This window comes from Phocoena sinus, chromosome 13, assembly GCF_008692025.1.
Source record: "Phocoena sinus isolate mPhoSin1 chromosome 13, mPhoSin1.pri, whole genome shotgun sequence".
Taxonomy (NCBI): Eukaryota; Metazoa; Chordata; class Mammalia; order Artiodactyla; family Phocoenidae; genus Phocoena; species Phocoena sinus.
In genome coordinates this window covers 74,124,894-74,150,733 of record NC_045775.1, presented here as the reverse complement: position 1 = coordinate 74,150,733, position 25,840 = coordinate 74,124,894, and positions in this window count along the sequence as shown.

The window sequence follows — 25,840 nt, the reverse complement described above, 5'->3', positions numbered from 1 at the left end:
GTATGTATCATATGCTAGGCCAGGAAAGAAACACCCATCAGTTTACGAAAACTGAAATCATATCAAGCATCTTTTCTGACCACAATGCTATGAGACTAGAAATCAATTATATATTGAAAAAAAACTGTAAAAAAACACAAACACTTGGAGGCTAAACAGTATGTTACTAAACAGTCAATGTATCCTGAGATAAGCTAGCATTGCTCTAAATTTCCCTCATAGAACTGCTGTTTCTGTGTTCCATAAGTTTTGGATTGTCATGTCTTTGTTTTAATTTGTCTCCAGGTATTTTTGTTTTTTTTTATTTCCTCTTTGAGTTCTTCAGCGATCCAGGAATTTAGCTTATGGAGAGACTATGATTACAAAAGGATAACATGATGGAAATTTTAGAGGTGATAGGACTTCTCTGAATTTTGATTACTGCAGTGATCATACAACTATACATTTTTCAAAACTCATAGACTTGTACACCAAAAGAGTCTGTTTTAAGTACGTAAAAATAATTATAGAAATAGGAAAAAGAATAAGAGATGTACAATAATGATTTCTAATAAAATAACTATGCTTTAGACCATAAGAGGAATGAAGCAATATAGCTGGACTTGAACTGAATGAATTAGAGCCAAGATTCTTGAAATGAAGCTGTGGAATGACTGACAACAAATGCTTCCTCCACACCCAACCCTCGCTGAAGTATAGATAGCAATGCAGAACATGTAAAGAGAACAATATCATTTATGATCTTGAATCAAAAAAGTATCAAAGAAGAGGTTATCATAACTTCTCAGAGGAAGAGACTGGACAAAGATGGGGAACCATACATATATGAGATAGCAAGCATTAGAAGAAAGAAGCACAAGTGTCAGCATACTGATTCTGTATCATGCCCTATCCAGGAACTATATAAATATTTCTTGGTATATTTACAATGGATGAATCTATATTCACACAACATTATCACACAAAGCCCATAGCTTACTTTAGGGTTCATTCTTGGTGTGTACAATCCTTGGGTTCATTCTTGGCTATTGACAAATGGATCCACTGTTATAGTTTCATACAGAATAATTTCACTGCCTTAAAAATTGTCTATGTTCCACCTATTTATTTCTCTTTACTCCTTAATCCCAGCCAACATCTGATCTTTTTTACTGTCAGCATACATTTTGCCAAGCTTATCCAGGATGTCATACACTTGGAATCATACACTTTGTGTTCCCTTCAGATATGTTTCTTTCACATAGTAATATGCATTTAATGTTCCTCCATGTCCTTTCATAGATTGATAATTCATTTCTTTTTAGTGTTGAATAATATTCCATTTTCTGGATGTACCAACGTGTATCCATGCACCTTCTGAAGGGCATTTTGGTTGCTTCCAAGTTTTGGAAAGTATAAATAAATATGCTATAAATATGCATGTGCAGTGTTTTTTATGGACATAAGTTTTCAAATTGTTTGGGTTAATACCATGGAGTACTATTACTGGATCTCTTATGGTGGAAGTATCTTTCCTTTTGTAAGAAATCACCAAACTGTCTTCCAAAGTGACTATGCCATTTTTCATTCCAATCAACAATAAATGAGAGTACTGTTGCTCTACATTCTTGCTAGCATTTGAAGTTGTCAGTAATTTAGAATTTGGCTATTCTAATAAATATAGAGGTATCTCATTGTTGTTTTGATTTGCAATTCCCTAATGACATATGATGTGGAACATCTTTTTATATGCTTATTTTTTATCTGTATATCTTCTTTGGCAAGGTGTCCACTCAAGTCATTTGCCATTTTTAGTTGGGTTTTTAATTTTAGTCAAGATTTTTAATACTATTCTTGAGTTTTAAGAGGACTTTATACATTTTGGATAACAATCCTTAATTAGATACGTCTTTTATGACTATTTTATCCTAGTCAGTGACTTCTCATTCTCTTGACAGTGTATTTTACAAACCAGTAGTTTTTAATTTTAACAATACCTAAGTTATCAATTTTTTTCTTTCATGAATCGTGCCTTTGGGAGTCTATCTAAAAAGTCATCAGCCTTCCCAAGTTCATTTAGATTTTCTCCTATGTTTTCATCCAGGTTTTTTATAGTTTTCATTTTATATTTATGTCTATGCTCCATTTTGAATTAATTTTTGTGAAGGATATAAAGCCTGTGTCTAGATTCTTTTGTTTTGTTTTGGTTATGAATATCTAGTGTTCCAGCACTATTTGTTGAAAAGACTATGTTTTTCTCCATTGTATTGCCTTTGCTCCTTTGTTAAAGACGAGTTGACACTGTGTGGTCTATTTCTAGGATCTTATTCTGTTGCATTTATTTATTTGTCTACTCTTTTGATTATACCACACTATCTTGATAACTGTAGCTTTATAGTAAATCTGAAGTCAGGTAGCATTAGTTCTCCAATTTTATTTTTATTCTTCTATATTGCCTTGGCTACTCTGATCTTTTGCTACTCACGTAAACTTTAGAATCAGTTTGTCAATACACACAAGATTACCGAGATTTTGATTTTGATTGTGTTCAATCTATAAGTCTAGTTGGGAAAGACATCTTGAAAATATTGAGTCATCCTATCCATTAACATACACTATTTCTCCACTTATTCAGTTATTCTTGGCTTTCTTTCATCAGAGTTTAATAGTTTTCCTCATATAGATCTTGCACATATATTGTTAGATTTGTACCTAAGTATCACTACCCCACCCCATACTAATGTAAGTAGCATTATGTTTTAAATTCTAATTGTTCATTACTGATATATGTTTTTAAATGCTAAGAATAGCTAGAATTTATTGAGTATTTTGCTGTGTGCTAGACATTGTTTTGTGCACTTTATTTGTGCTATGTCAATCTATACTCCCCTAAACTCAAGCAGCTAGGCACCATTTCTTTCCTGTTTTACAGATGAAGAAACTCTAAAATGGAAGATTCAAATAACTTGCCCAAATTTACTCTGTTAGTAAATGACAGAGACAAATTTTGAACCAAAAACTCCTGACACCTAACCATTATATTCTACCTTATCTGTAGCCCTTTATAGGCCTCATAGTATACAAGATTATTATCCTATGAGTTATGTTAGAATTGTATTGCTATTGAGGGAATAATATAAAAGTGGAAATAAATCCAGGAATCACACATAGTAGGAGTTATTCTTAAAAATGTTATTTTTGAAGGTTTGGATTCTAATCATCATTCAATTTTAACTTAGATGTCTAATCTGTACTTCAAAGAGGTTAAAGGGTTTATAAGGCAACTTGTGGTGCATAAATTAGAGCAAGGACAGAGAAACTAAGTATAATATTTGTTGTCTTAGACTTCAGATCACTTTAACATTAGAGTTGATTGCCAGTTATTTCTACAGATGTGTGTTTCTGGATATACATATAATTTTATGGATTTCTTTCAAAATATCATGGCAAACAAAACATTTTTCATCTTTTAATACTGAAAATGTGATGTTTCCACTTCCTTAGAAGCTAGAAATAATGAATTGGCATCATATACATAGCCATGAGATCTGTGTGTAATTCACAATCTTGATTGGATTGCTAAAGAAGATTTTAGCCTGACTCTTTTCTGCCTTGCAGACTGTAATTCCGTTCACTTAATAAATCTTCTTTGTGTCTTCTGGCTTGGATAAGCTTTTAAAAGACCGGATTATTTGGAGGGATGGGCTAATTATCTGATAACAATGATTTTGGTATATTATATTCATGTCTATCACATTCTTCAGTAAATTATCAGAAAAAAAGCACATGCCTTTTACAGAAGCAGAAATGAGCTCTATTACAATGCTTAGAGGGAATTAAATAGGTGGAATAATAAAATTACCTTAGTGGTGTTTTAGGAGACCAGCTGATGAGAATTTTTTATACTCACATGACACAAACACTAACACAGAGACAATATAGGTATGATATAGAACATAGTACATGTAAAAATAGGCTCACCCTCCAAATAACAAATAAGTACATAAAAAGATGTGCAACATCCCTAGCCTTTAGGGACATGCCAATTAAGACCACAATGAGATATCACTATGCTCATATCAAAACAGCTAAAATAAAAACAATGACAACACCAAATGCCAGAAAAAATGCAGAGAAATTGGATTTTATCTATTGTAGGTGGGAGTTTCAAATGGAATAACCACCATGGTAAATTATTTGTCAAAAAAAACAAAAGAAAAAAACAACTAAATGTCCCAAGAATTGCAAATCTGGGCATTTATCCAAGGAAATGAAAAACTATGTATACACAAAACCTGTACATATAGGTACATAGCAGCTTTATTCATAATAGATAGAAAGTGAAAACAACTGAATTGTCCCTGAATAGATTAATAGTTAAACAAACTGGATCACATTCTCAGCAGTAAAATAGAACAAACTATTGGTGAACAAAACTACTTCAATAGATTCCAAGGGCATTATGCTGAGTGAAAGAATCCAATCTCAAAAGCTCACATACTGTATGATTCCTCTTGTATGACATTATATAAGTGGCAAAACTATATATATATGCAGAACAGACTAGTGGTTGTCAGGGATTAGGGATGGCAGTGAGACCAGTGGGTGTGACTATAAAGAAATAGTTTGAAGTTCTTTTCGGTAATGAAATAGTTCCATTTCTTGTTTGTGGTGGTGTTCACACCAATCCACACATGTGATAAGATGGTGTAGAACTTCACACACATATTGTATCAATGTGCCATCTTGGTTTGATATTGTACTATGATATGTAAGAAGTAAACATTGAAAAATACTGGGTAAAATGTATGTGGAACCTCTCTGTACATTTTTTTAACTTATTTTTATTCTTTAATCTTTTTCAAAATAAAAGTTAAAAAGAATCTTAGTGGGAAGTATGTGATGTTTATAATATTCAGTAGAAGGTAAAATAAAGTAAAAATGGCCAAAGAACTAAATATTTTATTTTCAAGGAATGGTAAACAGAACTAGGGATAGAAGGATAAAGCATGATGGCTGTCCTATAATGTTTGAGAGATTGTTATAAGAATAAACTACTAATCTTTACCTTCAAACAAAATTAACAGGATAAAGAATGAAAATTAAAATAAGACAGAATCCAAGTTTACGTAAATTGAGTGGAGGGCCCTTGACATTTGATTTAACTGTGAGAGTAAATTCTGTGATGCCAAGTTTCCTGCACATGTGGAAATGATAACTGACCCAAGAACTAGTCAAATATTTAGTGCCAGAGGCAGGTGCCAGCACAGAAATGGATTTTTTTTTTTTTTTTTTTTTTTTTTTGCGGTACTCAGGCCTCTCACTGTTGTGGCTTCTCCCGTTAAGGAGCACAGGCTCCGGACGCGCAGGCTCAGCGGCCATGGCTCACAGGCCTAGCCGCTCCGTGGCATGTGGGATCTTTCCGGACCGGGGCACGAACCCATGTCCCCTGCATTGGCAGGCAGACTCTCAACCACTGCGCCACCAGGGAAGCCCCAGAAATGAAATTTTTTTTATTAATGGAAAATAGAGTGGGAGTATTCCCAAGTAGACAAAAATTGAATGGTAATCTATACATAGTTTGCTTTTAAATAGCTTTCTCTTTTGCTGTTAATCACATTAATAAGTGCCACCCTCAGACTGTCATACCTTATTCTACTTAGTGCTACTGGAATTGTCAGATTATGTTCTCAGTAGAGAATCTGAAATTAATTTGCACTGAAATATAAATGAAAAAGAGCTACCTAAAAAATGCCCATCCCATGCAGAAATTGCTGATTACCTCTTACTGTCATTTCAAATGTTACTCATTACATACATTTGTTTAAGATATTTAATAAGAAAATAAAGCTCCTGAACCCTTTAGAAACCTAAATCATTTGATTTTAGAGATAAGCTAAGATTATTCCAGTACAGTATTTTTAGATTTTATTTAATTTTATATCCTGTAAACTCTTTCTTTCCCCCTCATGTTTCCCACCTTATTAAACATATAGTTTATATAACTTCACTAGAAGGACAGACACAAGCTAGAATCAAATCATCACTTAGCTGTGCATGTCAAATTATATTAATATTTTTAAAATACCTATTCCTAGAAAGACAATAATCTTGATAACAAGTGTTGATCCTCAAAAGAGAAGCAGGGAATCTATTGATCAAACAAAGCTAAGCTGTTAAGCCTAACTGCAGAAAAGGAGAACAATCCCTTAGGAGAGAATTAGTTCTATCTTTCCTAGAAGGAGAAAATCAGGAGAGAATATTATTAGGGTTCAAGTTGAGATTGGGCAGAGTTTATAAAATAATAGTTTTGGATTGTGAGCCTCGGGAGGCTAATGTCTTAAAGCTAGATGGATAATCAGATTGTTTATCTTGACAAGTCAGTGGTTTAGATACTTCATAGTCTTATCTGCCAGGAGCAATTATTAAATTTATTTTACTTTAGCAAACATTTATTTTGTGTTTTTTTTTTTTTTTTTGGTAATCCTCAGTGTTGTTTAACATAGGGACAGGAAATGATGCCTAGTCCCAGAATTCTTTAACACAGAGACAGGAAAATATGTTGGTTTCAGTTTTCACAAGATTTTCCTGAGAGATAAAAAGAAAATTATATGACTTCTCTATTTTCCCTATCATACGTCAAATGTCAGACCAGAGGACTCTATCATTGTGGTTACTATAATTCAATGGACAAGAACTCAAGATAAAATTTTGAAAAATCCAGATTATTTTGAACAGATTAAGTGAAAATGAAGTAGAGAAAATAAACAGTGGAGTTTACTTGGTTTTTTTTTCTTCATTTCCACCTTGTTTCCCTTGGATGTGCCAAAATACTGTATGAGGCAAGTATGATAGTGAAGTAAAATCTTGAATGCTGAATTACAGTGCCTTTTAGCTGGCTAGAAAGAGAAGCTAAAAGACACTCAGTACAGTAAGTCCCCTACATAGGAACCTTCAAGTTGCGAACTTTCAAAGATGTGAACATGTTTTCCATCAATGTCAGGCATGAGTGAAATTGCAGCTTGCGCTTCATCTCCTATTGCTAATGATCCTTCAGCTCTACCATCTCCCACCTCCTCTCCCTCCTACAGTCAGTAATTCTTCTTGCCTGTTCACTAGATGCCAGCCCCTGTATGCCAGATTTTGTACTGTACTACTGTACTTTTCAAGGTACCGTACTATAAGATTTAAAATGTTTTCTTTATTTTTTGTGTTTGTTTTATATGTATTATGGGTGTGAAGAGTGTTATAAACCTGCTACAGTACAGTACTATATAGCCAATTTTGTTAGTTGGGTACCTAGGCTAACTTTGTTGGACTTACAAACAAAATGGACTTATGAACACGCTCTTGTGATGGAATTCATTCATATGTAGGGGACTTACTGTATTTTCATTAGTAGCAGGTCATTCAGCCTAGTCCATACCCAAGGGAAGAGAAATTTAGCCCCATCTCTTGAAAGGAGGAGTATGAAAAAAATTTAGATGTCTTTCGAAAACATCATAGAGGTTAAGTGTTTCAGGAATACTGACTGAGAATGTTGAAATCTATCATGAATCAGGAAATGAAACTTTATTCATACTAATATATGTAAGCTTATACCTTACTGTCATGGATATGTAGTCAATATATATGCATTGTCTATACTGTTATAAAACAGAAAGTTAATTTCAAAGGTAATACTTTTTTATTTTTTTAAATTTTTAATAAAAGTTAAGCTATTTATTAACATAAAGCACAATTAAAATACTAGGTTTCTGACTCATTTACCAGTTAGAACAAAATTTATAAAAATAGTACATTTTGATTAAATAAACTAAATTATAATTAATTCAAACCTGTTATAGTAGAAATGTCTAAAGTGTAAACTGAAGAAACTATATTGTATATGTTTTTTGTTTGTTTGTTTGTTTTTGCAGAAACATGGATTGACCTAGAGATTATCATACTAAGTGAAGTAAGTCAGAGAAAGACAAATATCATATGATAACACTTAAATGTGGAATCTAAAAATGTGATACAAATGAACTTATTTACAAAACAGAAACAGACTCATAGACATAGAAAACAAACGTATGGGTACCAAAGGGGAAGAGGGGGAGGGATAAATTAGGGGGGTTGGGATTGACATATACATATAATACTATGTATATAAAATAGATAATCAACAAGGACCTACTGTATAGTACAGGGAACTCAATACTCTATAATAATCTATATGGGAAAAAATCTGAAAAAAAATAGATATATGTATATGTATAACTGAATCACTTTGCTGTACACCTGAAACTAACACAATATTGTAAATCAATTATACTTCAATATAAAATAAAAAAATTTAAAAATAGGAAATAAATTTTTAAATGTTTATATTTTATCACAAATTTCTCATTAATTTCCACCTTAATATTTGTAAGTAATTTTTGAAAAAAAAGTAGACCTGCAGTTTTTGAAAAGGTGGTGGGTCGAATGCCTGCATTAAACTTTGACCTCTCTTGAAATTCCATTATCATGATATTAAAAAAATAATAATTGATATAAATTCACAAAGTGAAAGAGAAGAGAAGGCAACCAAAGAAATATATTTTAGGAAGTGGGGAAAAAGAAAAATAAGCATTAAAAGACCTAATCCAGAGGTCTAGATAACAAGTAACACAAAAAGTGCTCAACATTATTAGTGATTGAGAAATTGCAAAATTTAAACCACAATTATATGCATTGACACGTCTACAAAAATTGCCAAAATTGAAAGATTGACAATACTAAGTGCTGGATAGGATATAGAACAAACAACTTTCAAATATTTTCTGTGGGAATGCTAAATAAGAAACAATTTGACAATTTCTTACAAGAGCTAAAGAAATAATTATACAAACTTGGGTGGTAGTTCTGTATTAGATTTTTAGAGCTACTATAACAAATTACTACAAAATAGGTGGATTAAAACAGCAGAGATTTGTTCTCTCATAGTTCTGTAGGCTAGAAGTCCTTCTTTATAGGCTGCAGGAAAGAATCCTCCCTGTCTCCTCCTAGCTTCTGCTGGCTGCCAGCAGTCCTCGGCATACCTTAGCTTGTAGCTGCATCACTCCAACTTTTGCATCTGTCTTCACATTGCCTTTTGTCCCTTTGACCTTTGTGTCTCTGTATATACAAATCTCTCTCCCCTGACAAAGAAACAAGTCATCAGATTTAGACCCTGCCATAATTCAGCATGACCTCATTTATCTTGATTACATCTACAAATAGATTATTTACATTTCTAAATAAGGGCACATTTACAGGTTCTGAGTGAACCTGAGTTTTTGGAGGACACTATTCAGCCTAGAAAATCTCTATTCATAATCACTCAAAATTGGAAACAACTCAAATATCTTTCAGTTGGGGAATGGATAATGCTCTACGTACTGAAAGAACTGCTCTTCACCTCTAAGAAATTCCACAGCAGCCTTAATATTAAAATGATTAAAATTGTCTTTCAACAACTAACATTATGATTAATTAATTTATTATTTAACTACAATTCATTTAGTAATTATTACCAAATGCAGAGCACTGAGAGAAATGAAAGGATAAAATGTGAGTAAGACAGACACCCTCAATTTCAAAGGAGTTTAAAAGATAGTGAAGTGGATGTTTTTTTATTTTAGAAAAAAGTAAAATTGGTCTTTGCAAGAGATTCTGATAATGAGCTGTATATGGAAATGTATGCTTTCAAGGTTCCAAATTAATATTTGTATTCTAACTTCTGCACATAATATTACTACCTCAGTTCTTCAGCTTCCTGAAACTTCCTGTCCCATTGTTCAACAGGAGATTTCTTTAAATCCTGTGGATATTTCTGGTTGCTTCCACTTCCATGATTTTGTTATTTCTTTCTCCTGAATCATCTTCTGTCTTCTCAACTGTTGTCTAAATCCCATAAGATTCAATTTAAATCATACTTCCTTTACACAGCCATTGTTTTGATATATAATGTACTGTCCTTTCTCCAAAAGTTAATATAAATAGAATATTATACTTCTATCAGGCCTACCACCATACGTTGTGGAGCCCAGGCAGGAGTACATGAAGATGTACATCTGAATTTAGACAAGTCTAAATGTTTAAAGACATAAATCTAGCCAATAAACCATTAAGTGTACTGTATTCTATCTTCTTATTTTAAAAATATTTTTATACTGACACAATTAAAATTATGTGTAAAGCTTTCATTTTCTGAGTAAAATAAGCAGTCTCAAAGATAATGCATTTAATTATTTTTGAGCATACCTGTAGGACTTTTTCCTGAACACTGGTAAAGTTTGGATAAGTAACCAAATAAATTAATATATATCACTAATTAGTATATACTTATTTCATATAATTTTTTTAACATTCTTTTGGCCGAAATTACAAATTTTATTGTTATTACCAATATTTTAGATAGCTTACACTTTTTTGAAAATAATAATATGGCCAATAAATAATAATAAGGCAAATATTATGGCCTTTCTGAATCATTGTGGACAATATGCTCTCTGAGGAAAATAATCAACCTTTAAATTTGAAAATAAACAACGTGTTTTACATATCCTCTTCAAACACTAGAAAGGCGTCAGTAAATACCTCAAATAATTTAATTTCATCACACAAATAATTATCATTTGTATCACAATTTTCACTCTCTTGAAAGCAATACATAGGTCCATATAAAAATACAAAGAAAAGGTATCAGGCTCCATGTATGTTTTGTCTACACATACATACATACATATTTAAGATTGACAGGAATTGTTTAACACTACAAAATGTTTCTCATACTATATGTGCAACTTCTGTAAATACTGAAATAAATTATGAGTACTCTGGGACCAGAAATTAAAACATAAAGAAAATTTGTCTTTTTTCTTTTCAAAGAATTTCCACCACTCAAATCGTCCTCATATTCAGAAACAGTTGGCATAAACCAAATCCTCCTGCTGTCAGGACACAGTTGCCAGAGGAGGTTGAGTACAAGCGAAGGAGCAGCCCTTGGGGCCTGAGGCTGTTGCTCATGAGCAGGAGTGTTGAAGGACATGGATCACCTTCCCAGTACTGAGTGGCAGATCCCCAGGCATAGGCACCATGTGTTTTTTAACAAGCCGATCTCTTTTTCGTTTGTGATACACAGACTCTTTCTAAACAAAATCAGGGCCCCTCTTGTTTAAGAATTGTACTGTATTTTATTATTCTTTATTTTTTACCACTTTATGGTCCTTGAAGTCAGGGCAGGAATACATGATTTCTGTTAACTCTGTTGCAAGGAAACTATTAAGCTACAATATTTTGCTATGATATTATGACATAATAACCAATATATTAAATATTCAAAATTCATATTTAATAGGAAAAACACATACATTTCTAGGAAAAGTTATCTCTTAACTCATTTATTCACACTGTTTTAAGTCTAACTTTTTTGTTTTAGGTTACCAGGACCTATGAATGTTCTTCAACTGGTGAAGTGCTCATTTGTGCTACTCACAAAATATTCTCCAGCTCCTAGTAGGTGTAAAGGGCTAAGTGGCAATATTGTGGCCAATGTATTCTGGATGGAATGACTTAACTACACATCTGAAATTCTAGAAGTCTATTTCCCCAGGCATAGCTGTTGCCCATGACCCAGGTAATGAATGTTCTATTAGCTGAAGAACATTAGTGACTCATGATCAGAACACCTTAGCTGATTCACAGTGGATGTATAGAGTCAATGAAAAATAAACTCTTTTAATCTCATATCTTATTCATTACCCCTCTTTCTCATTATTACCATATCATGATGTCATTGTGTATAATTAATCGATCACTATTTTTCTGTATGAGGACATCATTTAATTGATTTGTCCTTGATATAAAATAAATGTGAACCAGCAGATGATGGCTCCACCAGTTTTGTAGGGAGGGGTTGATATATATAAAACTGAATTGAACATTTGGCAGCACTGTTCAGAAAAATGGTTCCTTAAAAAGTGTGTAAGTGGGGCTTCCTGGTGGCGCAGTGGTTGAGAGTCTGCCTGCTAATGCAGGGGACACGGGTTCGAGCCCTGGTCCGGGAAGATCCCACATGCCGCGGAGCAACTGGGCCTGTGAGCCACAGCTACTGAGCCTGCGTGTCTGGAGCCTGAGAGGCCGCGATAGCGAGAGGCCCGCGTACCGCGATGAAGAGTGGTCCCCGCTTGCCACAACTAGAGAAAGCCCCCACACAGAAACGAAGACCCAACACAGCAAAAATGAATTAATTGATTAATAAACTCCTACCCCCAACATCTTCTAAAAAAAAAAAAAAAAAAAAGTGTGTAAGTGGTAGTGGATTAACAGAAGAGTAGAAAAATGCATAAACAGTGCCTTTGTTGGTAATAGAGAACATAAAAAATGTCATTTTTTGATATTTTGTGCTAGGATATATTTCTCATTCTATCATATCAAATCCTCTAATTATTTCCACTCTTAAGAAAACTAAAAAAAAGAAAATTTTAACAAATACACATGGTTGAAAAAAAGTATTTTAGCTAATTTACCTTACTTTCTTGCTTTAAAGAACATGAAAAATGTATACCATGAAATTATATATGTTTTCTAATTTAATGTATATATCGATCAGAAATATGTGTTAAGTATACTTGTCCAGTTAGTGGTGGCCATTACTAAGAAAGAAATATAATTAGGAGAAATTTATTGAATATATTTGAGGCCATGGTACTCCTGTTAAAATACATGATCATTTAAAAAAATAAAAGTTGGTAATAATTTAGTGAGAAGGAAATTTCTATCTTTTTTCTATAATGATGTAAAATAAAAATCTAAAGAATCAAATTCTCCCTTTATTAATAAATTAGCATATAAAGAAAATCAATAAAATATTACATAAAATGTTATTAATCATCTTTTATTTTACTAGTCTCTTTTTATGTAGCAATAATGCATAAAATAGTGCTAACTGGACTGCTGGTAGATCTGTGGTGAATTCTAAAAAGCATCTTGCCATTGCCATATGAAAGTCTCAAATCTTAATTAAAGAAACAATTTTGAATTTTATTTCTAGTGATCCAAACTTCCCCTACAAAGTTATTTGCAAAAGAAGCTAAAAATCCATAGAGAGAATTAAACCTCACTAGTCCTGAATCTTCAGTACATACTAAAGTTTTGACTTTATTTATCTACTTGTTTTCTTTACAGTGTAGAAAGAAGACACTATAGAAAAACAAGTTATGGTGTTTGTGTGGGGAGAAACTGATAAGAAGCAAGTTGTATTATTCATTACTTATTCATGGTAAGTGGCAGAAACCCCAGCTAAACTATCTTAGATGGAAGAAAACATGGTTCATATAACTAAAAATTTCAGGAGTGGCTGGATTCAGGCTTCATTTTATTCTGATGCCCAAACATACTCCTGTGGAAGTCCTGGCCTACCACCATCTCAGGTTCAAGTTGCAATGACTGAAAACAAAGTCTGCTTCATTTAGACAAAACAGTCCAGATATAGCATATTTTGAATAGGATGATATAAAGGATCTATATACAAATGAAAATGATTCTATGAAAAAATACATGACAAACTTTCCTACTTTTAAACTGATCAAATTTGGCCAACTCCATATCTGTTTGCTAATAGATGACTACAGACTATATCCTCATAAGGTAATAGAGATGTGTGCATTTATGTGTGTCACAAAATACATGAACAATATTTGTCAAAATTTGGAATCCCTTATTCATTAGTAATTTCCCATAGAATTCATTTCCTAATCTGTCCATTTCAGATAATTATAATGATATGAACTATCATGGAATTGCTCTTAGGATCTTGGAGGCATAACAGGGAACTAAAAATATCCTTAGGATATTGAAAGAGTAGAGTTAGGCACAAAAATGCAAAGTAGGAGAGCATTTAAATTTAAAAAATTGCCTACTTTTCTGTTTATCCATGAAGCTGTCTTTTGCTGATGATAATTTCACCATGCTTATGGCTGCTCAAACGTGAGGAGGATTTTGCCATGACATCTGCTCCTTGTGGAAAATGAAATCAGACTGATGATTTTATATTATGCAATTACACCATTTTAACATATTGAGAATAGAGAATTTTAACCAATTCAAATCATAACTAATTGCTAATTCCTGTATTATTTCATTTTGTATCCCAATAGAGAAAAATGTATCAAAAGGGAGAATGCTCTGTGTAAGGTAGAGAGTCAGGGCGAACACAGTTAATACATCACACTGGCTGCTACTCTGTCATATACCAGCATGACAGACAGAGTTAAAGTATTGTCACAAAAAATGAAATTTTAAACATTAGTCATTCTTCCTGTTTTTCTTTACATTCAAAGCACAAATATTTCAAGGAGTAAATATCAGTAGGGCATAAAACACTTTTATTTTAAAATTTATAAAATGCCAAGGCATTTCTGAGGGGAAGATAACCTACTGAAAATTATATACATATATATATATATATATATATTTATTTATTTATTTATTTATTTAAACAAATTAAATTTATAAACTTGAACTACTCTGTCCAAAATGAAAACAATTGGTTACCTGTTAGTAATGAATACTTGAAGTTAGTGTGACTTAAGGACCAAATTTTAAATTTTATTTATTTAGAATTAAATTTCAATGTATAAATTGTTAATCAATTCATTTACTGGAAAACATTTAAGTGTATTCAGAACAACTTGAGCATATGAATCTATATTTTTAACAGTTAATTTTATGAAATCTGAAATCATGTGTTCTGATGAAAATTTAGTATAAAACTTAAAATGTGTAAAGATTTCAAGTAGTACAAAAAGACTTTGTACTAAGAAAACAATGTAAAATATCATAAGTAATTTTATATTTATTGCATGTTGCAACAATATTTTGGATATATTGGAGTAATTAAAATTCATTATTAAAATAGATATCTATTATACATTTAATATGGAATAATAACATTAGATATATGTATTATATGTTATTAAAATTAACTTCTTTATGTTTCTTTAACTATTTTAACATAGGTACAAAAAAACCTTAAAATTACATATGTGTCTTACATTATACTTTTATTGGACAGCACTGTCCTAAAATGATGGATGATACCTATCGTGCACTTGCAGCTAAGTTTTCTCTGTCCCTCCTTTTCTCCCTCTCTTCTTCCTCCCTTTTTCAATTTCCTTAGAAAAAAAGGCATGAATGCTTTTTGTTTTCTAAATGTGATTTCAGTTTTGATATCTTAATATTGATTCCTCAATTTATTCAGATAATCTCAAATAACTTCAAGACACATATATATTTTTACCTTTCTCCTCAAAGATCTTGAACATTGATATTTTTATATAAATATACATGTGTAATGTAGAAACCTAGTTCTCACAGCATTGTGAGGGAAAAATACTTGTGATATGGAATCCATGAAATTATAAAATCAACTCAATCAATAAGGACTTGAATTAAAGTAATAGCAGCATGAATCAATAGAAGGTAGTTAGAATATGACGGTATAAAATGGGATGGAGAACACATTAGAAATAAGAGCTGTTGAAATCACTAGTTGTTTCCTGAGCTGAAGTATTCCTCTCCTTGTTCAATATACAATAAAGTACTGAAAAGTCATTCACATTTTAATTTCCCTTACATTTGCTTCCTCAACAGCCTAATCAAAGCTGACTTTCTCCAAAGCGTGTAGCACAATGATAGGTTTCATATTTGTATTTTCTGACTACTTTTTAACTTATGGAATACTAAGAGAATGATAAAAACAAGTTTTGGACTATTATATGCCTAAAACTTTTCACCAAAAATCAAAGCAAAATAAGATAATCACCCAAAACGATGTTTTTTGGTGAACTGATTTTTGAAAAGCAATTATGTAACTGACCTTCTAAATATAATTGTTAATCTCATCTCCATAATGCCAATATTGGTAAGATTCACACAAAAATTTCTATCCAAACCACCTCCCATTTGGTCAAGCCTCTACAGTCACATGCTTCTACATATTTATCAGGTTGAATATAATGAGGCAGAAGGGAAACAACCTCTTCCTTCAAATCTTCATTCAGGAATGTTTTGTTTTCATTTTCATTTTTCTCCTTTTTCTTTTTTTAACCTAAATACATATCTTTTATGTCGAGCTTTAGAATTTTAGCACATGTATAGATTCTGTAAACCAGAACCAATATTCAAAGCAATAACAACAATGCCAAAATCCTTGCCATTATCCGTTTATAGTCACACTTTAACCCAATCCCTAACACTTGGAAAACTGATAATTTCTCTATCACTATCATTTTGTCCTTTTAAAAATGACATATAAAGGGAATCATACAATATGTAAACTTTTGGTTCTTTATACTATTAAAATAGCAGATTACACTGTCTGTTTTTCCAATAATGACCCATCCTTGCATTCCAAAAATTAACCCCACATGCTCATTATATATTAATATTTTACCTCCGTTTTATCTGTTCCTCTTGGACATGTTTTGATAGTTTGTGCGGTTTTTTTTGTTTGTTTTTTTTTAACAACTTTATTGGAGTATAATTGCTTTACAATGGTGTGTTAGTTTCTGCTTTATAACAAAGTGAATCAGTTATACATATACATATGTTCCCATATATCTTCCCTCCTGCGTCTCCCTCCCTCCCACCCTCCCTATCCCACCGCTCTAGGTGGTCACAAACTACCAAGCTGATCTCCCTGTGCTATGCGGCTGCTTCCCACTAGCTATCTATTTTACGTTTGGTAGTGTATATATGTCGATGCCACTTTCTCACTTTGTCACAGCTTACCCGTCCCCCTCCCCATATCATCAAGTCCATTCTCCAGTAGGTCTGTGTCTTTATTCCCATCTTACCACTAGGTTCTTCATAAGCCCCACTTTTTTTTTCTCCTTAGATTCCATATATATGTGTCAGCATACAGTATTTGTTTTTCTCTTTCTGACTTACTTCATTCTGTATGACAGACTCTAAGTACATCCACCTCACTACAAATAACTCAATTTCGTTTCTTTTTATGGCTGAGTAATATTCCATTTTATATATGTGCCACATCTTCTTTATCCATTCATCTGTTGATGGACACTTAGGTTGCTTCCATGTCCTGACTAATGTAAATACAGCTGCAGTGAACATTTTGGTACGTGACTCTTTTTGAATTATGGTTTTCTCAGGGTATATGCCCAGTAGTGGGATTGCTGGGTCGTATGGTAATTCTATTTTCAGTTTTTTAAGGAACCTGCATACTGTTCTCCATAGTGGCTGCATCAATTTACATTCCGACCAACAGTGCAAGAGTGTTCCCTTTACTCCAAACCCTCTCAGACATTTATTGTTTCTGGATTTTTTGATGACAGCCATTCTGACGGGTCTGAGATGATATCTCATTGTAGTTTTGATTTGCATTTATCTAACGATCATTCTTTCATGTGTTTGTTGGCATTCTGTATATCTTCTTTGGAGAAATGTCTATTTAAGTCTTCTGCCCATTTTTGGATTGGGTTGTTTGTTTTTATGTTATTGAGCTGCATGAGCTGCTTGTAAATTTTGGAGATTAATCCTTTGTCAGTTGCTTCATTTGCAAATATTTTATCCCATTCTGAGGGTTGTCTTTTAGTCTTGTTATGGTTTCCTTTGCTGTGCAAAAGCTTTGAAGTTTCATTAGGTCCCATTTGTTTATATTTGATTTTATTTCCATTTCTCTATGAAATGGGTTAAAAAGGATCTTTCTGGGATTTATGCCATAGAGTGCTCTGCCTATGTTTTCCTCTAAGAGTTTGATAGTGTCTGGCCTTATATTTAGGTCTTTAATCCATTTTGAGTTTATTTTTGTGTATGGTGTTAGGGAGTGTTCTAATTTCATACTTTTACATGTACTTGTCCAATTTTCCCAGCACCACTTTGAAGAGGCTGTCTTTTATCCACCGTATATTCTTGCCTCCTTTATTAAAGATAATGTGACCATATGTGCAGGGGATTATCTCTGGGCTTTCTATTGTATTCCATTGATCTATATTTCTGTTTTTGTGCTAGTACCATACTCTATTGATTAGTGTAGCTTTGTAGTATAGTCTGAAGTCAGGAAGTCTGATTCCTCCAGCTCCATTTTTCATTCTCAAGATTGCTTTGGCTATTCAGAGTCTTTTATGTTTCCATACAAATTGTGAAAATTTTTGTTCTACTTATGTGAAAAATGCCATTGGTAGTTTGATAGGGATTGCATAGAATCTGTAGGTTGCTTTGCGTAGTAGACTCATTTTCACAATGTCGATTCTTCCAACCCAAGAACATGGTATATCTCTCCATCTATTTGTATCATCGTTAATTTCTTTCATCAGTGTCTTATACTTTTCTGCATACAGGTCTTTTGTCTCCTTAGGTAGGGTTATTTCTAGATATTTTTTTTTTTTTTTTTTTTTTTTTTTTTTTTTTTTTTTTTTTATGCGTTACGCGGGCCTCTCACTGTTGTGGCCTCTCCCGTTGCGGAGGACAGGCTCCGGACGCGCAGGCTCAGCGGCCATGGCTCACGGGCCCAGCCGCTCCGCGGCATGTGGGATCTTCCCAGACCGGGGCACGAACCCGTGTCCCCTGCATCGGCAGGCGGACTCTCAACCACTGCGCCACCAGGGAAGCCCCTTTCTAGATATTTTATTCTTTGTGTTGCAATGGTAAATGGGAATGTTTTCTTAATTTCAGTTTCAGATATTTCATCATTAGTGTATAGGAATGCCAGAGACTTCTGTGCATTAATTTTGTGTGCTGCCACTTTACCAAATTCATTGATTAGCACTAGTAGTTTTCTGGTAGCATCTTTAGGATTCTTTATGTATACAATCATATCATCTACAAACAGTGACAGCTTTACTTCTTTCTGATTTGGATTCCTTTTTTTCTTTTTCTTCTCTGATTGCTATGGCTAAAACTTCCAAAATTATTTTGAATAATAGTGGTGAGACTTGTCTTGTTCCTGATCTTAGTGGGAATGGTTTCAATTTTTTACCATTGAGAATGATATTTGCTGTGGTTTTGTCATGTATGGCCTTTATTATGTAGAGGAAAGTTCCCCCTATGTCTACTTTCTGGAGGGTTCTTAGCATTAATGAGTGTTGAATATTGTCGAAAGCTTTCTCTGCAGCTATTGAGATGATCATATGGTTTTCCTCCTTCAATTTGTTAATATGGTGTATCATGTTGATTGATTTGCGTATATTGAAGAATCCTTGCATTCCTGGAATAAACCCCACTTGATCATGGTGTATGATCCTTTTAATGTGCTGTTGGATTTTGTTTGCTAGTATTTTGTTGAGGATTTTTGCATCTATGTTCATCAGTGATATTGGCCTGTAGTTTTCTTTCTTTGTGACATCTTTTTCTGGTTTTGGTATCAGGGTGATGGTGGCTTCATAGAATGAGTTTGTGTGTGTTCCTCCCTCTGCTATATTTGGGAACAGTTTAAGAAGGATACATGTTAGCTCTTCTCTAAATGTTTGATAGAATTCGCCTGTGAGCCCATGTGGTCCTGGGCTTTTGTTTCTTGGAAGATTTTTAATCACAGTTTCAATTTCAGTGCTTGTGATTGGTCTGTTCATATTTTCTATTTCTTACTGATTTAGTCTTGGCAGGTTGTGCATTTCTAAGAATTTGTCCATTTCTTCCAGGTTGTCCATTTTATTGGCATAGAGTTGCTTGTAGTAATCTTTCATGATCCTTTGTTTTTCTGCAGTGTCACTTGTTACTTCTCCTTTTACATTTCTAATTCTATTGATTTGAGTCTTCTCCCTTTTTTTCTTGATGAGTCTGCTAATGGTTTATCAATTTTGTTTATCTTCTTAAAGAACCAGCTTTTAATATTATTGATCTTTGCTATTGTTTCCTTCATTTCTTTTTCATTTATTTCTGATCTGATCTGTATGATTTATTTCCTTCTGGTAACTTTGGGGTTTTTTTGTTCTTCTTTCCCTAATTGCTTTAGGGGCAAGATTAGGTTGTTTATTTGCGATGTGTCCTGTTTCTTAATGTAGGATTGTATTGCAATAAACTTCCCTCTTAGAACTGCTTTTGCTGCATCCCATTGGTTTTGGGTCATCGTGTTTTTATTGTCATTTGTTTCTAGGTATTTTTTGATTTCCTCTTTGATTTCTTCAGGGATCTCTTGGTTATTAAGTAGTGTATTGTTTAGTCTCCATGTGTTTGTATTTTTTACAGATCTTTTCCTGTGACTGATATCTAGTCTCATAGTGTTGTGGTTGGAAAAGATACTTGATACAATTTCAATCTTCTTAAATATACCAAGGCTTGATTTGTGACCCAAGATATGATCTATCCTGGAGAACGTTCCATGAGCACTTGAGAAAAATGTGTATTCTGTTGTTTTTGGATGAAATGTCCTATAAATATCAATTAAGTAGATCTTGTTTAATGTATCATTTAAAGCTTGTGTTTCCTTATTTATTTTCATTTTGGATGATCTGTCCATTGGTGAAAGTGGGGTGTTCAAGTCCCCTACTATGAATGTGTTACTGTCGATTTCCCCTTTTTTGCCTGTTAGTATTTGCTTATGTGTTGAGGTGCTCCTATTTTGGGTGCATAAATATTTACAATTGTTATATTTTCTTCTTGGATCGCTCCCTTGATGATCATATAGTGTCCTTCTTTGTCTCTTGCAATAGTCTTTATTTTAAAGTATATTTTGTATGATATGAGAATTCCTACTCCAGCTTTCTTTTGATTTCCATTTGCATGGAATATATTTTTCCTTCCCCTCACTTGCACTCTCTATGTGTTCCTAGGTCTGAAGTGGATCTCTTGTAGACTGCATATATATGGATCTTGTTTTTGTATCCATTCAGCCAGTCTGTGTCTTTTGGTGGGAGAATTTAGTCCATTTACATTTAAGGTAATTATCGATATGTATGTTCCTATTACCATTTTCTTAATTGTTTTGGGTTTGTTATTTTCAGTCCTTTTCTTCTCTTATGTTTCTCACTTAGAGAAGTTCCTTTAGCATTTGTTGTAAAGCTGGTTTGGTGGTGCTGAACTCTCTCAGCTTTTGCTTGTCTGTAAAGGTTTTAATTTCTCCATCAAATCTGAATGAAATCCTTGCTGGGTAGAGTAATCTTTGTTGTAGGTTTTTCCCTTTCATCACTTTAAATATGTCCTGCCATTGCCTTCTGGCTTGCAGAGTTTCTGCTGAAAGTTCAGCTGTTAACCTTATGGGGATTCCCTTGTCTGTTATTTGTTGTTTTTCCCTTGCTGCTTTTAATATGTTTTCTTTGTACTTAATTTTTGATAGTTTGATTAATGTGTGTCTTGGCATGTTTCTCCTTGGATTTATCCTGTATGGGACTCTCTGTGCTTCCTGGACTTGATTAACTATTTCCTTTCCCATATTAGGGAAGTTTTCAACTATAATCTCTTCAAATATTTTCTCAGTCCCTTTCTTTTTCTCTTCTTTTTCTGGGACCCCTATAATTCAAATGTTGGTGCATTTAATGTTGTCCCAGAGATCTCTGAGACTGTCCTCAGTTCTTTTCATTCTTTTTTCTTTATTCTGCTCTGCAATAATTATTCCACTATTTTATCTTCCAGGTCACTTATCCATTCTTCTGCCTCAGTTATTCTGCTATTGATCCCTTCTAGAATATTTTTAATTTCATTTATTGTGTTTGTCATTATTGCTTGTTTCCTCTTTAGTTCTTCTAGGTCCTTGTTAAATGTTTATTGCATTTTCTCTATTCCATTTCCAAGATTTTGGATCATCTTTACTATCATTATTCTGAATTTTTTTCCAGGTAGACTCCCTATTTCCTCTTCATTTGTTAGGTCTGGTGGGCTTTTACCTTACTCCTTCATCTGCTGTGTGTTTTTATGTCTTCTCATTTTGCTTATCTTACTGTATTTGGGTTCTACCTTTCACAGGCTGCAGGTTCATAGTTCCTGTTGTTTTTGGTGTCTCTCCCCAGTGGCTAAGGTTGGTTCAGTGGGTTGTGTAGGCTTCCTGGTGGAGGGGACTAGTGCCTGTGTTCTGGTGGATGAGGCTTGATCTTGTCTTTCTGGTGGGCAGGTCCACATCTGGTGGTGTGTTTTGGGGTGTCTGTGGACTTATTATGATTTTAGGCAGCCTCTCTGCTAATGGATGGGGCTGTGTTCCTGTCTTGCTAGTTTTCTTGCATAGGGTGACCAGCACTGTGGCTTTCTTGTCATTGAGTGAAGCTGGGTCTTGGTATTGAGATGGAGATCTCTGGGAGATTTTCGCTGATTGATATTACATGGAGCTGGGAGGTCTCTTTTGGACCAGTGTCCTGAAGTTGGCTCTCCCACCTCAGAGGCGCAGCACTGACTTCTGGCTGGAGCACCAAGAGCCTTTCATCCACATGGCTCTGAATAAAAGGGAGAAAAAATAGAAAGAAAGATGGAAAGAAAGAAAGAAAGAGGATAAAATAAAATAAAGTATAGTAAGATAAAATAAAATAGTTATTAAAATAAAAAAATAAGTAATATGAAACGAATTTTAAAAAGTAAAAGAAAAAAGAATGGAATCCTAGGACAAGTGGTGAAAGCAAAGCTATACAGACAAAATCTCAGACAGAAGCGTACACATACACACTCACAAAAAGTGGAAAAGGGGAAAAAATAATATATCTTGCTCCCAAAGTGCACCTCCTCAATTTGGGATGATTCGTTGTCTAATCAGGTATTCCACAGATGCAGTGTACATCAAGTTGATTGTGGAGCTTTAATCCGCTGCTCCTGAGGCTGCTGGGAGAGATTTCCCTTTCTCTTCTTTGTTTGCACATCTCCCAGGGTTCAGCTTTGGATTTGGACCTGCCTATGCATGTAGGTCACCTGAGGGAGTCTGTTCTTCTCTCGGACAGGACGGGGTTAAAGGAGCCACTGATTCAGGGGCTCTGGCTCACTCAAGCCTGTGGGAGGGAGGGGTACGGATGCGGGGCAAGCCTGCGGCGGTAGAGGCCGGTGGGACGTTGCACCATCCTGAGGCATGCCATGCGTTCTCCTAGGGAAGTTGTCCCTGGATCATGGGACCCTGGCTGTGGCGGGCTGCACAGGCTCCCGGGAGGGGCGGTGTGGATAGTGACCTGTGCTCGCACACCGGCTTCTTGGTGGCTGCAGCAGCAGCCTTAACATTTCATGCCTGTCTCTTGGGTCTGCGCTGATAGCCGCGGCTCACGCCCGTCTCTGGAGTTCATTTAGGAGACGCTCTTTATCCCCTCTTCTCACGCACCAGGAAACAAAGAAGGAAGAAAAAGTCTCTTGTCTCTTCGGCAGGTCCAAACTTTTTCCCGGACTCCCTCCCGGCTAGCCGAGGCACACTAGCCCCGTTCAGGCTGTGTTCATGCCGCCAACCCCAGTACTCTCCGTGCCATCCGACTGAAGCCCTAGCCTCAGTTCCCAGCCCCCGCCCATCCCGGCGGGTGAGCAGACAAGCCTCTCGGGCTGGTGAGTGCAGGTTTGCACCAATCCTCTGTGCGGGAATCTCTCCGCGTTGCCCTCTGCACCCCTGTTGCTGCACTCTCCTCCGTGGCTCTGAAGCTTCCCCCCTCTGCCACTTGCAGTCTCCACCCGTGACGTGGCTTCCTAGTGTGTGGAAACTTTCCTCCTTCACGGCTCCCTTCCATTGGTGCAGGTCCTGTCTCTATTCTTTTGTCTCTGTTTATTCTTTTTTCTTTTGCCCTACCCAGGTACGTGGGGGGTTTCTTGCCTTTTGGGAGGTCTGAGGTCTTCTGCCAGCGTTCAGTAGGTGTTCTGTAGGAGTTGTTCCATGTGTAGATGTATTGCTGATGTATCTGTGAGGAGGAAGGTGATCTCCGCATCTTACTCTTCCGCCATCTTCTCCCGGTCCCCAGTTTGTGTATTTTGAAGAATTAGTTCATTTCCTTAGTTGTAGAGCTTATATTCATAGAGTTATTTGTTTTCCTTATTACCTGTTTAATGTGTATTGAGATATGTCCTTCTTGTACCTTTAATAGGTTTCTATTACTGTAAAATGTAGTACTAAAAACTTGATGGTTTAAAACAAAAGAGACATTTTCGTTTCTGGTTGGTCAGAGGTCCAGACATTGCTGAACTGGGTTCTCTGACCATAATCTCAAAAGACAGGTATCAAGGTGTTAGCAAAGCTGTATTACATTTCTGGGGTGTCCTTTCACACTAAGCCAATTCTTGGCAGAATTCACTTCTTTAGCCTTGTAGAAGGGAAGTCCCCATTCTCTTGCAAGTTGTCAGCTTGGGACCTTTCTTAATTGTCCACAGTTCCTTACCATGGAGCTCCCCAATACACATTTGCCCTCTCACGCTATGAAATTCTCACTTTTTTCTCTCATGTTTGGTCTCAGACTAAATAGTCCATATGATTAGTTTGAGACCCACCTGGATAAGCTCCTCTTCAATTAACCCAAAGGCAGGTTTTTAGTACCTTTAGTTATATTTGTAAAATTATTTCTGCTGTATAATAATAGAGTCAAAGGAGGGAAATCCCATCATAGTCACAAGTTATGCCCACAATCAAGGGGAGGAAATTATACTACATGTTTATCTCTGAGGGAAAAAAGACTGACTACCTTAGAATTCTTCCTACCACCACTCCTGATATTGACCATTTTTGTCTCCACTCAGTTTTCCTTATTAATCTTAGCAAAAGTTCATCAATTTTATATTTCCAGAGAACCAGATTTTAATGTAATCTATCTTACCCTATTTTTGGTTTTCAATTTCATTGATTTGTGCATGTATTTATCTTCATTATTTATATCTTTCTGATTTCTATAGCTTTATTTTCCTCTTCCTTTTTCTAGTTTCTTAAGTTGGAAGCAAAAACTATAATAGGAGATTTTTCTTTTTCTAATGTAAATATGTAATGGTATAAAGTTCCCTCTAATAATTCCTTTAGATGCATCTCACAGATTTATTTATATGGAGGTTTTTGTTTGTTTTCATTAAATTCAAATATTCCTTGAAACTTCCTTTTTGACTGATGGGTTATATATATGAATTTTTGTTGTTGTTGTTTTTGTTAATTTTTAAAATTCCAAATGTCTAGCAGTGTTTCTATTATCCTTTACTCATTTCTAATATAATTTCAATATGAACTGAGGACTTATTTTGTATGCTTTCAATTTTTATTAAAAAATGAGGTATGTTTTATGCTCAGGATATGGTCTATATAGGTAAATATTTCACATACACCTGAGAAAAATGCATATTCTACTATGGCCTGGTTCAATTGGCTTGATGGTGTTATTTTTGTACTTTTGTATTCTTGATTGGTTTCTGTCTACTATGTCGATTACTGATAAATAAGTATTGAAATTATGATTTATAATTGTGGATTTGTCTATTTACATTTCAGTCTATCAGTTGTTGCCTTGTGTATTTTGAAATTTTGTTGGTCAGGGCAGGCACATTTAGGACTGTTATGTCTTTTTAGTAAATTAAAACTTTTATCATTATATAATGATCCTCTTTATCCTTAGCAATTTCTTATGTTCCATCATTCCATCTGGTATCATTTATGTCTGAAGAATTTTAGGTAGCAATTTTTAAAAATAAGATCTACTGAAAACAGATTCTCTTAGTTTTTCTTTACATGAGATTGCCTATATCTCATCTTCATTTTTGATAGATGTTTTTCTTGATAAAGAATTTAGGCTAACAACTCTTTTCTTTTAGCACTTTAACATTGTTATTCCACTTCTCTTTGTCCTCCATAGGTTCTGGAGTGCAGTCCACATCCATTCAAATTGTTTCCACCCATTGATAATGTGTCATTTTTCTCTTGGTTCTTTCTGAGTATTTTCTTTGCTTTTGTTTATAGCAGTTCAATATGTGTCTTGGT